Source organism: Myotis yumanensis, unplaced genomic scaffold, assembly GCF_028538775.1.
Source record: "Myotis yumanensis isolate MYYU_CA2020_CCGP unplaced genomic scaffold, mMyoYum1.0.hap1 SCAF_12, whole genome shotgun sequence".
In the NCBI taxonomy this organism is placed as follows: Eukaryota; Metazoa; Chordata; class Mammalia; order Chiroptera; family Vespertilionidae; genus Myotis; species Myotis yumanensis.
This window is the reverse complement of record NW_027223763.1, coordinates 42883834-42895343: the sequence shown is the minus strand read 5'-3', so window position 1 is coordinate 42895343 and position 11510 is coordinate 42883834. Positions and strand designations below refer to the sequence as shown.

Genomic DNA, 11510 nt, shown 5'->3' with positions numbered 1-11510 from the left:
CCTGTCACCAGCTGTCAATTTAGGCAAGTCACTTTATCTCCTTGGAGAGAAATTTTGCTGAGCATGGAGCTAACATTTCATAAAAACTGTTAAACCATAGCAACTTTAGGAAAATGCTAAAATGTCCTACTAGGGATGATACCACAGATTACAGCCTTATTACAAGTTAAATAAATTCTGGAAGTGAGTGTCTACTCTTCTTGGGAAAAATGATAAATTATGTATTTTGCTTTCATCCTGAATCAATTTCCTGTCTTCAAATGGGATTTCCACTAAAACACACACACACACACACACACACACACACACACACAGGCCTGATCATTGACATTGTGGTATAGTCATGTAAAAGCCAGACCCCACAGGTCATAGGTGGGAAAATTCCTGAGATTCTTAACCTGTGTGGCAAAAAGTAGAATATACTCCATTAAAAGCCAGATTTAGAATTGAAAGGTATATGTTTAGCAGGATTTTTGAAGCATTGCAACACCCCATGGAAAATGGAACTCTTTTCTTTCATAGGAATGCTGCACATTTTTGAGAAGTTAATAACAAACAGTATTGCTTTCTCGTTGACCAACAAATGAAGAACATCCTAGAGATTTACGGCACCTTTTTCAAAAGAACGTATTTTACTCAGGTGAGAAATTCTATTTTTCTTGTTCATAAAATTCCTAATTTGATTTGTCTCAGTGAAATTTAAAAATGCGTATCACTGGTGGACCATAGAGAGTGTTTATTTCATCAGCTGAAACTCAGAGAGAAGCAAGGAATGGGGTGAGCTTCCATGCTAAATGGTGATTTTGAAACCAATTGCATTTCAGAACAACTGAAACCACAACAATGTTGATTTAGGGAGCAGAGCTCATTTTATTTTATTTTTTTTATAATTTACGTGTTTAATTTTAGTTTGCAAAAGCATACTTTATTGAATTGAAAGTATGAGGTAGATTAGGAAGAAAAAGGAAGGGTCTTTCTCATTGTTTTCATCAGACTATTGAACATTAACAGATAAATAACCTGTGAAATAAATAACCATAACTAAATATCCCTCATCAATTTATTCTGTCCATGAAATTAATTCTTCTTCTACTGGATTTTAGCATAGCAGTCTGCATCCTTAAATTCATCCACTTTTGAACTAAAAAGACTCCTGAAACTCCCTTCTCAATCTCCTGGTACCATCTCACAATTGGCTAAGCATTGTGAAACCCATACTTAAGAATTTCTTCTCCTTGAAACATCAGTAGTTACAAGTAGTTGCTAGAGTCCTCTGCATGAGGCTCTAAGATTGTCCTTTGCTGAACATAAAAAAAGTCTGTGGGCCTTCAAGTAAGCATCAGAGGAAAGCATAAAATATTTGTGGACAAATTTAAATTATTCATGGCTTGTGTTGTTTTCGTGTTGAGCTAGAAGGAGCTTGAACCAGGTATTCCAGAGTGAACTCTGTAGAATTCCAGGATATGCTACAAGAGTCAGCTGACACAGGAGAAGCAGGGGGGAAAGGTGATGAGCAATCCTATAATATAAAACCCTAGTATACAAATCAACTGAATGGCAGAATGACTGGTCTCTGTGATGCACACTGACCACCAGGGGGCAGATGCTCAACACAGAAGCTGCCCCCTGGTGGTCAGTGCACTCCCACAGGTGGAGCGCTGCTCAGCCAGAAGCTGGGCTCACGGCTGGCAAGCCCAGCAGCTGTGGCAGGAGCCTCTCCTGCCTCTGGGGCAGCACTAAGGACCCCTTGGGGGATGTCCGCCTGCTGGCTTAGGCCTGCTCCCCAGTGCAGCCTGGGCTGATGGAACCCCCCCACGTCCCCAGTGCACGAATGTTGTGCACCAGGCCTCTAGTAAGATAAATATTCAGTTAGTGCAAGAGAGAATGGTGCTGAGCTGTGTAGCTCAGAGGAAAGAATAGGGGTGGAGGGCTTACGAGGAATTGTGGATAATACATAATGATGGTGAGAGATTGCTAAGGCTATAAACAGGTCAGTGGGAGAGGCATAGCAAACTTAACTGAGGTGACTATTGAGGGATACATTTGACTTTTCATCAAACATGGATTCCTAAAAAGTCCTGTGAAAATCTAATTGTCATAAAGTAAAAATATATTTAATAGTTAGCTATTTAAAGAAAATATATGCCTCTAAGGGAATAGGGCACTTTCATAATACTAATATCAATAGCCTATATTCTTTGAAAATTAAAGGTTTTTGTTTATATTGAGTTTTCTTAGAGCAATGGATTCAGTTGAGAGAGAGATACACATTATTTTAGCTTTGGGTATGGCATCAAAAAAGGACAGAATGGTATGGCCGGTGTTGCTCAGTGATTGATCATCAACTTATGAACATCATGGTTAGAATCTCGGTCAGGGCACATGCCGGGTTGTGGGCTGGATCCCCAGTGGGGGACACACAGTAGGTAGCTGATCAATGATTCTCTCTCATCATTGATGTTTCTATCTCTCTCTCTCCTTTCCTCTCTCTGACATCAATAAAAAACTATTTTTTTAAAAAAGACAATGTTTCCAACTGAAAGAGACTCTTGCAATGATCTCATTCAACTTCATTGTTCAGATGAGAAAACTGAAGCTTAAATGCTTCTGTCAAGGTCAACCAGGAGTTCACTGAGAGTTAACCAAATGTTAAGTGATTTGTTTAGGGTCCGTTGCTGGCTGGCTGAAACAATGAGAGCTAGACCCCAGAAGTCCTGCCTCCCCTTCAGGCCACATTCTCCACATCACACTTGAATTGGATAGATTGCTCTGCACAGAGAAGGAGACAGAGCCACAGGGCAGCTGCACACTTTTGTCCTTGGGGGCCCTTTCCAGCTTCCATATTCTATGATTCTATATCATCACTGCAAGATCATTGTAAGATCAGGGACTGCTAAAAGAAGGAAGAAAGGAAAAAGAGGGGAGGAGAGGGGAGGGGAGGGAAGGGGAGGAGAGAGGAGGGGAGGGAGGGGAGGAAAAGAAGGAGGGGAGGGGAGGGGAGGAGAGGAGAGGGGAGGGAAAGGAAAAAGAGGGGAGGGGAGGAGAGGAGAGGGGACGGGAGGGGAGGGGAGGGGAGGGGAGGGGAGGGGAGGGAAGGGGAAAAGAGGGGAGGGGAGGAGCGGAGAGGAGAGGGGAAGGGAGGGGAGAGGAGGGGAAGGGAGGGGAGGAGAGGAGAAAGAACTGTTATATTAGCTCCCAAATGTCCAGGGAGTATAGTAATACATCTTATAGAAGTAGAATGATAATGTAAAAAGAATAAATTTATCTTCCAGAAAGCAATAAAGCTTTAAAAAATACCAACCCAGTTTCCCTTCTGTTCCCAGAATTTATCAAATACAGCACCTTAAATTGGTCCAGGTTTCACAGATACCAGAAGACCACAAGTGTGATGTTTTTGGAGATGCCATACATCTCCCAAACCAAGTCACTTTGTTCCAGCTTTTCTTCTGTGTACACCATTTAACTTAGCTCCTTGTCATTTCCTCTTGGAGGTTCCACATTATTCTGTAGTTCCATAAGTGAGCTCTTTATTTTCAACTGCAGAAAATGGATTATGTGAGAATTTGAGGGAGGGGAGGGGAGAGAGAGAGAGAGAGAGAGAGAGAGAGAGAGAGAGATTGAACACCATTCTCAAGCACCCACTTTTCTGTTCTCTGCAAACTACCACAGAGATGATCCACAGATTAAGGACTCCAATTTTAATTTCAGGATCTGAAAAATATTTTATTTCTAAGTAGCAGCCTTACATCACCTATTTCTTATTTTGATATCTTTTTCTCTTATCTAACATGCACATTTCTTGCTAAAAATATTTTAGATCATTATGCATTCATATGAACTGTTTAATGTAGCAACATTTTTTGTTGGATAACCCAAAGAAGAATAGGTATGAGCTGCAAGAGATATTAGAATTTCTGGGGAAGTTTCCTCATTTTACAGATGAGAAAACTGAAGCTTAACCCAAGTATATTAGAAGAGGGATAGCCAGGCATTTCCTCAGCTGCCAATCTATAAAGAATCCTAACATGTCACTAGGATGAGAGATCAGAGCTAAATAACGCAAATTTTCATATAGAGCTAACAGTCTTCTAAAATATCTGGAACTGAAGAATGCATGGTGTAGTATGTTAACCAAGAGTACATGATTTATTTTTATTATCTGAATTTTAATTTCCTCAATATGCCTCCAAGCACACTAATTTTTAAGGTCATGAAGAAAAGAGAAGAAATACATTAGAATGGGTGATATAGTCTTTAAAAACATTGATACTATTTTGGCCAATAGAACATATATGTCATTTAAATTTATTTGTTAAACACTTTAAAATTCAAATTATCTCTATTCCTACAAAATAATAAGAGTGAAAAAATAACGGTTCCTGGGATGCCAAAGCATGAGCTCATTTCAAATACTGCAATTTTTAAGAGAGGCAGACTTTACCAAGATCGTGGAGCCATGGCAACATTCCTATCAGTGGATATAATTCAACAAATATTGATGCTGTGCCTGTGCCAGAAGGCTGGGGCTACACAAAATGAAATAGTAACCCTGTCCCTTTCCCCAGGACCTGACATTGTAATCATGAGAAAGACTTGCAGACATAAACAATACCCCAACCAGCTTGCTGAGATAGCCGGAGGTCCCCGGGAGCATGGAGTATGGGAAGCCTGTATCCACTCATGGAAACTGAAAGGCTTCGCAGAGGAGGCCACATCTGGACTGATAACTGAGGGGTGAGGAGGAATTTGCCAAGTGGAAGAAGGCAGGAGAGGGGAACCAAGAAATCACCTGGTCACTGGCAGCATCAGCCTATGCAACAATAGCCTAGAAGTTTGGGGAAATTATTTTGGCAAAAATGTTCAGCTAAAACATTAATGTTATTATTAAAAATCATCAGCAAAAAAGTGGGGCAGTGTAGTGGTTGTAATGACACCCCCACCCCCTCCCCAGATCCCTGGACGGTACAGGCTCTTCCTCTGACTCCTGAGAGCAACGCAGAGATGGCCCTGGGCTGTCAGGCTCCAGGAAGACTCATCTGAAGAGTGTCCTCGCCTATGGTCTCCTCTGCTTTCTGGGCACATCTAAGGGCTGGTCAAGGTGGAGGTTCCCCAACCTGAGACAGAGCTGAAGGGCTCCCTCCTACTTCAGAGCTCCCCGAGGGACTGGCTGAGTCCATCTGCACCGCAGTCCACTTCCCCCCTGCCCAGTCTTGCTTCCATCTCTTTCTCTCCACGACTACCCTTGATACATTTCCTGCATGCTAATCTCCATCGCAGGAGACAGGGACGAGGATGACTAAGGATTATAATATCACATTTCAACAAGCAAGAGCCACCGGTCTTACACTCCCTGAGGGTTCTGGGGATGAGAAACCAGGTGGGTCACCAGCCTGTGGCTATCACATTTGAACTTCCCTCCTAGCACTCTTGTCTTAGAACAACCCTGCCCTTTCGGTCCCTTTTCGACAGCCTCCAAACCCTTCTCCCATTCCTACTTTTGAGGTTCTAGGGATTTCTCGGACTCCTGGTTCCAGATTACTTTTCTGTAAACGTCTAGCCCAGCTGTATTTCCAGGAATCCTCCAGAAATTTCTTCCCCCACATGGAACGCTCTGACCAGTCTTTCTCAATACGTGGTCCTCAACCTGCCTTGAATCAGGTGCTTGTTTAAAATACAGATAATAGTCTCCACTCTGGTTCTACTGACCCCATGAAGTTGGGCGATGGGGGTGGGATCTATATTAGAAATAAGCTCGGAAGATTCTTGCGCCTACTAAAGTTTGAGAATCTCTTCCTCAGAATCCGGGGGGCGTATTAAAAGGAAGCAATGACAAGTGTTTCTGAACTGCCTGCTGAATCAGTTGCTATATGTAATTTAGTCAGCTTTGTAGTCCGGTGATGAAAGCAGTGTTGACACTGGGTTTACTTTTGTTGGTGATGATTTTGGGACTTCAGCTTGCTGTCCATGGGCAGGACAGAGCTGTCTAAACCTAACGCGGCTTCAGAAGCCAGACACCTCTGACCACAGCTGGGATAGTTTGGGATGTTGTTTGGATCTAGGGTGGGATGTGGGGAGCTATTTTTCAGAAAACATAGCAGCTTGCTGAAAGAGAGCTGGGTGGCTATCAGTAAGTTTTCAAAGATTTGGTTCCAGCTCATTCACAAGTTCTTCTTTTTCGGGATGGTACAGAGATGAGTTTTAACGAAGGTGAAGCAACCAAGGATTTTCCAAAGTATACTGAAATTTAGAGAGTGCTACAGTTGTTGAAAGTATTTTTTAAAAATCAGCTTAATTCTTAATTGTATAAGTTAATTCCTAATTGTGGTATAAGTTAATTCCTAACTGGTATAAGTTAATTCCTAATTGTGGTATAAGTTAATGAAATAATTATTGAGTGTACAGTTCAATAATTTCCTGAGAAATATACAGCTGTGCAGCCATGACCATGATCACGACCAAGGTAAAGAGCATCTCCATCACGGTCAGGGATTCCACTGTACTTGCCTGGGGCCCCCCTCCCAGCTGCTTTGCAGAAAATAATTCCAGACAGTAAGCCAGCACAATCACAAGACTCGCCTCATTGTTTCCTTTTCCTGAAAGATCACAGTCCTGTCCTGCCTATTGTCCAATATCTAGAAATATTAGTTGGTATATTTTGCTAAATTTACAAGTTATGACGGGAGTATTAAATCTAGTTCCAATTACTTCATCGTGGTTAGGAACAAAGTTTCCACTATTAAATCTTTTTCAATTTTGCAATCTTTCTCCTTCTGTGGTTGAGAGCTAATTCTAGTTCTGACCCAGGCCCTTTGATAACTGGTGAGACACCTGGTCTGTGTTCTGGACCCTGCACTTTAGAGGAACACAGAAACTCGTACACAAATGAGTTTATTAGGGGCCCGTGGGCAGCTGACAGCTGATGTCCAGCACTGACACAGCAGGATCCGTAACCAAAGCCATGTTCTTGTGACTTCCACTGCTCAGGCCCCATGGGACAGGATGGCTTCTTTGCTTCTCTGGGTTCTTGAATCAAAATGTCACAAAATGTGGCCACATGTGAATGCCAGGAAGCTTTGTTGGTTGTGTCCCTGATGGTGTCAGAAGCAGACACTATGTTGGGTGCTAGGAAGATTTGAATGGCAGAAGCACTCAGTGAGAGAAAAGAGAGATCAGCTTGTCAAATTCTTCCTCTCAGCTGAATACAATCAATTCTTATTTATCTTGCCAGTAGGGCCAAATGTTCATTTGCTTGCTTCTCTTTGTGTGTCAGTTTATTGTGCCAGAGATACACATTACTGTGAGTATTTGCAACAGTTGCATCTGGCAGCTGAAGAATGCTTGGAAATAGTAAGAAAATGAATATTTCTGTTAAATTTGTATGAAGGTAGATAAAGACAGCATTGTGAAGAGTGATGCTGATTCTTTACCTTACTGATCTGATATTGAATTCTATAATTTTAAATAGGTTAAATTTTGTTAAAATATTTATTAAGATTTAAATAAAGTTTCAAAAAGGCAAATTTTGTAAATTCAGCATTATTTTAAAACTTTTAGTTCAACATTTTCCTATCCTTTTTTTATAATTTTCATTTTGCCTTTAAATTTTAATAAATAACTGAATGTCAGGAGAAATAAAATGTCAAAAACATTAAAAATTTTTATTTTTAACATTTAATTTAAATGTTTGATAAAATATATTAAGATTTGTGTACTTTTAATAAATTATGTTTTAATATTTTACACCATTGGGAATGAGTACAGGTTGAAATCATGAAATTGTAGAAAATACAAAAATTTAGTTCAGTTATATAGCTGAAGAGTAAACGTTGTCATAATGAAGGTGTATATCAAGGCAGAAGGATAGAATGTATTTTATTTAGAAGTTAATTAACTTGATTTGGAACTTTTAAATAGTTACACTGAGGATATGAGAGCCATCAATTGTATTTCTGCTCCGGACCCATGAATATTAGGGGTGGGCCTGGATGAGGGATGGAGACAAAGGTCTGCTCCCCCGCTGAGAGAGGGGCTGGGTGTGGGCCCTGTGTCCAGCCTGGGTGGGGTGAGGTGGGGCATATAGGAAGACTGATTTGAGAACTTTTGTCCCTAGACTTGTTAGTTATGGCTCTGGCCTGGGGTTTGCTTTCACTAACCAGTTGTTCTGTGGTGGGGGCCAAGGGCAAGTAAGCTGGGCTTGGGGGCAGGATCCCAGCCAGCAGAGAACTTAAGTGCAAACAGGGCCAGGAGGTGGACATCCATTCACATAGACAAGGCCAGAGGTGGTGGTTGGGGCAGAGGGGGAGAACAGGCAGGAAAGCGCCCCCCCGCCCCCCCGGGGTCCGGTGGATACCAGCATCCCTCGGCTCCAGGCTCCCGTTGGCCGGTTGTGCCAAGACTCCTGAGATGCTTCCTGCACTGGTCACGATGAGCCGTACTCTGAGCTGGTGGAAAACATCATTAACTCCTGCTCAAAGGGGTAAAAGAAGACAAAAAAGTATAGGGCTGTTTCTTTCTACCCCGTGTGATTAAGAATAGTATTTGCAGAGATGTTTTATAAACAATTTAATCATAACCACCTCACTCGGCACGTCTCCGGGGACAAAATTTGTGTCCTGCGGTCGTCTCTGCGGGGTTACTCTGACTGAGCCAGATGGATGGTGTGTTGTCTTCGTTCTAATTTCTGAGCTCGGCAGTGGAGACTTGGGCAGGAGAGGACGATCAGCGTTTAATGGACTGTGTCAGCCGTGACAGGAGATTGTGCCTGTGAGAAAAGTCACTGAAACAAATCAGAGACATATAACAACCACCACGTGGGGCCATTCACTTGGCTAGCAGACAGTGCCTATCTCTCACTAACGCGGTCTCTGTCCTGCACGTACACTGTCAGCAAAGCCCAAAATGAAGATGAAGCCCAAGGTGAAACGTGAGAGCCAGTCACAAGTCAGCCAAATTCACGGGATGTGTTGCAGCGGTTCTCAACCTTTGGGTCGCGACCCCTTTGGTGGTCGAATGACCCTTTCACAGGGGTCGCCTAAGACCATCCTGCATATCAGATATTTACATGACGATTCATAACAGTAGCAACATTACAATTATGAAGTAGCAACGAAAATAATTTTATGGTTGGGTCACAACATGAGGAACTGTACTTAAAGGGCCAGAAGGTTGAGAACCACTGTGTTAGAGGGAGAGACTGTGCCACGTTCGATGCTGTACCTCCTAAACCTCCCTGGGGGGTGCTCCATCCTGGCTGCACATCGCCAACACCAGGGAGCTCTTAATAACACTGCTGCCCAAGTCCCACTGCAGACCCAGGAAAGCAGAATCTCTTAGCGACTTGGCACTGGCATGTGCTACTTTCTACAGCTTCCCAGGTGACCGCAGTGCACAGTTGAGGCTGGCATTTGCGAAGCTAGCTATCAAGCCGGACATACAGTCATTACTCATGAACTGAACTTGGAGCAAGTGGCTTTGGCAGATACCGCTTTAACTGAGAGAAAGAAAAGAATGAGGAAAGGGCTGTATCTTTCCAGTTAGCAAACTGCAAAACTGGAACAGTTTCTTGAGAGGTACAGTCCCCTGGGTCTTAGAAAGGTGTGTGTGTGGGGCGGGGGGGGGGGGGGGGGGGGGGGGGGGGGCGCGCGTAAATGGGGTGACTTCAGGCTCCTTTGGGAAGCAGTGAGGCGACAGCCTTTCTAAGACTGCCTCTTCTGGCCAGAAGTCCGGGGATGTGGTGAAATCATCAGGATTTTAACGTTTTCCCCCATCTGCTGCTTTCTGTGGAATAAATGACCTCTGTTTAGATTTTCCCATTTGCTCATGTGTCTAAGAGACGCAGCTTCCCCAGTACATGGTGGAAATTTTGGCCATTTGACCCTGGCAGAGGGACAAGAACGGCCATTCTCTGTGAGTATGAGATGTGCAGCCCGAGCCACTCACTTCCGTGAGGTTTACATTTGTGCTAAAATGGGAGTCTGGACCTAAGAGGGTCCCTAGTCTGGGCCTAAGGGGGTCCCTAGCCCATATATTTTGGAATTTGCCAAGTCCACAGAATGATGTACAGATTTCTGTACAACACAAATATGAAAACATTGAGCTAACGTTTCGAATGAGGGAATTCATGAATATACTGAGGATTAATGAATATAACATAATAGTCCTTACACTTTTTTTTTTCTCTTCCTCCTTAGGAAGGGGAATTAGTGTGTACCCAGGCACAGTATACCCCTTTAAGTAGGATTTTTATTTATACCTGGTTCTTTATGGGAATTTCCCCTGCCTTGACTTTTGACTACATATGGCTGGGTTCCAAGGCAGGCGGACCGATGCCTGTCCAAAAGAAAGAACAGTGCGCCAGTGTTGCAATGCTTTCCATTGTTACTTGTGTCTTCTGGTAACATGTCTTCATAGCAAAGGACGTGCTTGGACATTTTGGGGGATTGCTTAATAACTGAGATAAGCGACCTTAAGTTATCAAAAAGTGAAAGAACGAATGAAAAGATGCATAGGTGGGTAGATAAATGAAGGCCCAACAGCAGCAGCCTCTGACATCCGTGGCTGCCCCGTGATTGCTCTGGGATGCAAAGCTAGCTCGTTCAGGTTTGACTGTAGAGGAGCTGCATCTGCCGATCGACAGTGAACCCAGTGTTGATTTCACTTCAGGCCACGTTTTATGTTCTGCTGGTTGTCCACCCACAGATCAGATGTGTCCTGTGTCCCCACGTCTGTAATTGACAGTGAGGGTAGAATAAAATGAAATGTTTAGGGTACATCACAAGAATTGACTTTTTAAAATATGTCACTTTATGTTTTATTCTATTTATAACCTTATACATCTAATAAATAATGACAAGTGTCTTTGGAAGCTTGCTGCCACTTGTAAGATCAGAAAAATGTTACTAAATCTTGGGAATTTTATAGCGAGCCCATTTCATAGATGAAGAAACTGAGACTCAGAGAGATTGATTTGTCTTAGATCACACAACAGCACATCCAGAACCAGGACCCAGACGGGACGTAACTGGTCAAACTGGGGGAGGAAGCTCCATCTTGCTGGGACCTGACGCCTGTAAACTTCACTGAACATGCTCATCATTGATTCACTTCCAAGGCCTTCAAAGCCTTTCTTCCCAGCCATAGCCGCTCCACCCTCTAGTGAGGCAGAGTCCGGGTCAGGGATTCTCCCTTTCTGTGCTAAGCACCCAACACTAGCCTGTGGACTAAGCTGCATAAAGGAAGCAGGCCACTCGAGACCTGTTAACACAGCCTAATGAGATAAGCCATGCGTTTCTTTGGCGATTTGGGCATCTGAACCACAAAGGATAACTTTAAAAATACTTTTGAACTTTGGATTTTGCTGTGGATTCCAAAAAGCATCTGCCACATGGGAACCTTTACTTGTGGACGTATCCTACATGTGATCAGCTGTATTTCTGTTGATCTTACTCCCTGTAGTTAGTTGAGCTTTCTTTGTCATGGGAATTAATACATGGACATTCTTGGGTCCTAGA

At 43.0% G+C, this 11510-nt stretch overlaps 1 protein-coding gene across 1 annotated transcript in view; it reads left to right on the top strand.

Moving 5' to 3' along the window:
* The first annotated feature begins 542 nt into the window (after window positions 1-542).
* MAMDC2 (MAM domain containing 2) overlaps window positions 543-11510 on the top strand; it is a 168485-nt gene continuing 157517 nt past the window's right edge. The window contains exon 1 of the mRNA XM_070431522.1: window positions 543-640. The gene's annotated coding sequence lies outside the window, so the exon portion shown is untranslated. The remainder of the gene's footprint in view (window positions 641-11510) is intronic.